At 37.1% G+C, this 5488-nt stretch overlaps 1 non-coding gene across 1 annotated transcript; it reads right to left on the reverse strand.

The window, feature by feature from the left end:
- Positions 1-3997: 3997 nt before the first annotated feature.
- Positions 3998-4130, reverse strand: LOC126007875 (small nucleolar RNA SNORA51). Its single transcript, XR_007495351.1, has one exon. It is a non-coding gene; the product is annotated as a small nucleolar RNA SNORA51 (small nucleolar RNA).
- Between the last annotated feature and the right edge of the window lie 1358 nt (positions 4131-5488).

Genomic DNA, 5488 nt, shown 5'->3' on the forward strand with positions numbered 1-5488 from the left:
GGATATCAGAGTATATGGGGGCATAAAAACACAACCACCATTACCCATGACTTGGTTCAAACATAAACATTAAACTGAGGGACTCTTTCACCAAATTCCCTATTGAACAGTTCACAAAGAGAAGAAAAGATAAAAAAGGGGGGGAATCATCTCTGTATAAGAAAATATTCAGCAAGAGTTATAGCCGTCAAAGAAAACACACACAAAATGCTGAAAAGACATACGTGTCCTTTTTATACCTTTTGGAATAATTGGGGGGGGTGTTAAATCCAGGGCACCACTTGGTCTGTTACTTAGGACTCTACAGTACTTAAGTTAAAAAGGGTAAATGTGGAGTAATGATGATAGGGAGTGAGAGAGTTAAAGAGAAAAATGGTTTTTGTAGGTGTGTGCGAAAGGGCAGAGTACAAAATGGACATTCTGCATACATAAAAACATAATTCAATGATAGTGAGTACGATTAATAAATCTTGTGTGGTTTTGAAAATACAGACTGGTAAGAGATTACCAGTGACTGCTTCAAGAAGCTGGGAGGCCGGAAGTTCAGGGCCCCCTCCCAGCTCCTCCCGAAGGAGCCGAGTGGGGAATGGGGGAAAGCTTAGGGTGCCTTCAAGCTCTGACAAGGGACCCACCTCGCTGGCTTGCCCAGGCATGTGGCCCAGGAAAGCCCTGAAGATCTGAAGCAAGGCGGTAGAGGAGTGCTGGGGTCACCCAAGTCCTGCACCCCACCCCCCAGGCCTGGTTATGAAGGCCTCTGGCATGGCGGAGGCCTGCCGAACCCCATGCTGCTAGAGACTCCTGGATCCCAGGAAGTAAGTAGGATTTTTTGATGTCTCTTTCATCTCTTTAATTATTTGTATATAAAAATCATGTGTTTTGGGGCCGGCAAAGTACCGCTAGAGGTAAGGTGTCTGCCTTGCAAGCGCTAGCCAAGGAAGGACCGTGGTTTGATCCCCCAGCATCCCATATGGTCCCCCCAGCCAAGGGCAATTTCTGAGCACTTAGCCAGGAGTAACCCCTGAGCATCAAACAGGTGTGGCCCAAAAACAAAACAAAACAAAAAAAATCATGTGTTTTTTAAATTTTTTTTTATTTTATTGAAATCATGGTGTTGTACAAAGTCCTTTATAGTTGAATTTCAGATATGCATTGAATCAGGGCCATTCCTACCACCAATGATCCCCGAATTCACCCTATACCACCACCTTCTGCTCCTAAGGCCTGCCAGTATAACAGGCCCATTTAAATTTAGATTCTGTCCTTATTTATTTTCCTGCCAATGCATCTGAGACCACTTGGCCCAGACCCCCATCTTTTCTCTTTTCCTTTCTTTTTAATTCTTTATAGAATAATGCAGAAATATGAGGTAAAACAAAGCGATCTGTGTTCCAAGGTTCTATGAAAGAGGCAGAAGCCTATATACAAGAAAAAAAAGAAGATAAAACAAACAAACAAAAAGGATGTATGTGGGGAAGGTTTTTTGTTTGTTTGTTTGTTTTATAGGCACAGCAAAAGCTTGGAAAAAATAGAAAGAATAAAAACCTTTGGTCTAAAAATAGAAAACCCTACTCATAAATCATCCTGTCAGAAGGCTTTGGGGCATAATAAGTTGTCTAACCCCAGAGTATTTCTTTATGGTTCCAGTAAAAGATCTTCTCAATCATGATTGTCACAGGTTTCTATACTTAGATATTTTGGTTTTTGCACAGGTCCTATGTTGAAGTCAGGGTGTCATGAAGGGTCTTCAGGTTTCATCTCACCATCAGGTGATGAGGCAGGGAAACCAGTCCTGCAAGCAAGTTATTGCTGTTTTCAAGTCGTCAAAAGTCATATGAACCCACTCTGAGGCAAGTTGGTGCTAGGGCAGCATTAGGGCCTTTTCCAGTAGAAGTCCAATTCCTGGTGCTGGTGTAGAAAACTGTTCCAGTTCCAAAGATAGGATTAAAGGATCAGGAATGAATGGGCAATCTCAAATCAACTAAAGCCTATGTCAAGTTACTATGACAAATAAATGTTCAGGGTGAAAGGCCCCACTGCTATATAAAAATGATGAGTTCCTATCCATATTAGATAAGAACTTGTTTTCATACATAAGATTCCCTTATTTTAATGTGCCTATGCTAAAAGGAATAATGCCACATGATACTACTTGTGCATATTTAGGTAAAAATAGCAAGTTAAGCAATTCCTATAATACAGTTCTAACATGAACTCAGAACCAAAGAGAAACTTACCTACTAGAATTTCCCACTAAACAGATCCAAAAAAGGTATGGAATAAACTACTTCTACATAAGATTAATACACAATACGAATTATACCAATTAAGGAAATAGATCTAGAGAAATAAGAGGGCTGGAGAGATAGCATAGCGGTAGGGCATTTGCCTTGACGATCCCCAGTGCCTGCCAAGACTGATTTCTGAGAGTCAGGAGTAATCCCTGAGCACTGCCAGGTGTGACCCCAAAACAAAACAAAAAAGAAAAAAATATAGGAAGAATATATATAATTAAGTCTTTTGAAATAGTCTGGGGGAGGAAGGACAAAGTCCTGAGCACAGCTTCAGACTACAACATGGTCTTATGGAATCTGGAAAATGGCTCCCAGCAGTAATGGATCAGGAAATGTCCTCAAGCTGAGGGTTTCTCTAAAACTGAATTTGGTAGCAAGCAACAGTTCACTGCAAAACTAGCTAAGAGAATAGGGGCCACTAAGAGCAAATTAGCATCAGCGGTGGTGGCAGCTACTTCTAAGGCTGAGGTAAAGTGTGCTGGGAATCAGTCTTTTCACTTTGGGAGCTAGTTGGCTCCAGTTCCTGAGGAGTTAAGAACTGAGGGTAAAAAGGGAGAAATAACAGATTGGGGTCAAGAGAGTGAAGAAATAGAAAATGATCTGTAAAGTGGTAAGTAGGAGTGGGTGGGAAGGAAGATTTCTATATAACCAGGGGAAGGATTATATACAACATAGACAGACATTATATATATTACAGAAGGACATTAAACAGACAGTAGCTAACACATACAGTCACTCACACACATAGACACTGAGGGCAGTTTCAAAAAACTATAGATTTTTGTAGATTAAATTTTTAGCTGCCACTTTAATTTACAAATCTGTTGTATCTAGAAGCTTTTAGGAAGAGACTTTAGAATGTTCTAAATATGGTATCAAGTTATCTGCAAACTGTGAGACCTTGACTTCTTCCTTTTCTATCTAGATGCCCTTGATACATTTTTCTTGTCTCATTGCTATGGTATAACTTCCAGTACTGTTTTGAATAGAAGTGGTCAGGAAAAACCTTTTCTTGTGGTAGATATTAGAGAAAAGGCTTTTAATTTTTCCCCATTGAATTTAATATTTGCCATGGGCTTGTGGTTAATGGCCTTCACTATATTGAGAAAAGTTTCTTATTTTCCATATTGTTGAGAGTTCTATATCATGAGTGTTGCAATTTACCAAATAATTTCTCTGCATTTATTGACATGATCATATAATTTTATTTTCCCTTTTTGTTATGATGTATTATATTCATTGAATGGCATATGCATCTCTGGAATGAATCCTCCTTGGTCATGGTATATGAACTTCTTCTTCTTCTTTTTTTTTTTGGTTTTTGGGCCACACCCAGCTATGCTCAGGGGTTACTCCTGGCTGTCTGCTCAGAAATAGCTCCTGGCAGGCACAGGAGACCATATGGGACACGGGGATTTGAACCAACCACCTTCGGTCCTGGATCGGCTGCTTGCAAGACAAACGCCGCTGTGCTATCTCTCCGGACCCAGTATATAAACTTTTTGATGAGATATTGAATTCTATTTCTAGTATTTCATTGAGAATCTTTGCATTTGCATTTGTGTTTATCAAGGATATTGGCCTGTAGTTCTCTTTTATTATGGTATCTATGTCTACTTTTGGCATTGGAGTGATATTAACTTTGTAAAATCTATTTGGGAGTGTTTTGGTTCCTTCAATTTCCTTTTTTTTTTTTTTAAATTTTTTTTTGTCCCCCAATTCACAATACATACCCGGCAAGGGGCCTGTGTTGAGGTGTATATGGGGTGCCTTTACTGTACCTCCTCTTTCTATACAGCCAGTGTAAAGAACACAGCCTGTGGTAAGATTTGGGAGGCCTTATCTTATCTTTTATTTATTTTATTTTATTTTTTTTTCTTCAGAGCAAACTAAAGTTGTTTTTTTTTTTTTAAAGTAAGAATTCATTTAAATTCAATTAAATTCAATTTCCTGGAAGATTCTGAGGATTGGCAGTAGGCCCTCTTTAAAGGTTTGAAAGAATTCACTAGTCAATTCATCTGAGCCTATGCTTTTGTTTTGGGGAAGCGTTTTGATTACCCTTTCTATTTACTCAATAGTGGCATGTCAGTTCAGGTATTAAAAATCATCTTGGTTCAACATTTGGAGGTACAGAAGTCTAAGAATTTATCCATTTCTTTCAGGTTCTCTTGTTTTGTGGCATAAAGTTTCTCAAAGTAATCTGATTATCTTTTTGAATTTCTGTAGTATCTATAGTGACCTCCCACTTTTCATTTCTAATTCAATTTAAGTCTCTCTCTCTCTGAGTTTTGCTAATAGTTTATTGACTTGTTTGTTTTTTCAAAGAACCATTTTACTTTCACTGATTTTTGGATATATATTTTGTTTCCAGTTCATTATTATCTGCTCTAAGCTTTATTATTTCTTTTTCCCTATCTATTTTTGGTTTATTTTGTTTATTATTTTCTATTTTTGAAGCTGTGCTATTAAATTATTTATGTAGGCCCTCTCTTTCTTCTTGATGAATACTTACAAAGCTATAACATTTTCTCATAATATCACTTTCTGTGTCCCACATTCGGATAATTTGTGTCTTTATTCTCATTTGTTTCCAGGAATCTGGTTGTCAGTAGTGATCTGTTTAATTTCTAGGTGTTAATATTTTTTTTTCGCTCTGTCTTTAATTCATTCTATTTTCAGAGTATCACAACCTGAGAAAATAGTTGATATAATTTCTAACCTCTTAATTTTATGGAGGTGTGTTTTATGGACCAACATGTAGACTATTTTGGGTATGTTCCAGGTGCTTTGGAAAAGAATGTGTATCTAGCTTTCTGGGGATTGAGATCCATATATATATATATATATATATATATATATATATATATATATATATATATATATATATATATATATATATAAAATACATATATATGTATGTGTGTATGTATGTATAAAACTACTAAGACATTCCCTTCCATTCTTCTTTCAGAGCTAATATATCCTCATTAAAATTTAGCCTGGTTGACCTATCAAGTGGTGACAGGGCAATGTTGATGTCTCCCATTATTATTTTGTTGCTATGATGCCTTTATTCATATCTACTAGCAATTTTTTAAAGTATTTGCTGGCCCTTCATTGGGTGCATATATTTAGGACTGTGATAGAAATCACACTGTTGTACATATTCATTAATTATTAAGATGTGTTCATCTCTG

Source organism: Suncus etruscus, chromosome 4 (assembly GCF_024139225.1).
Source record: "Suncus etruscus isolate mSunEtr1 chromosome 4, mSunEtr1.pri.cur, whole genome shotgun sequence".
In the NCBI taxonomy this organism is placed as follows: Eukaryota; Metazoa; Chordata; class Mammalia; order Eulipotyphla; family Soricidae; genus Suncus; species Suncus etruscus.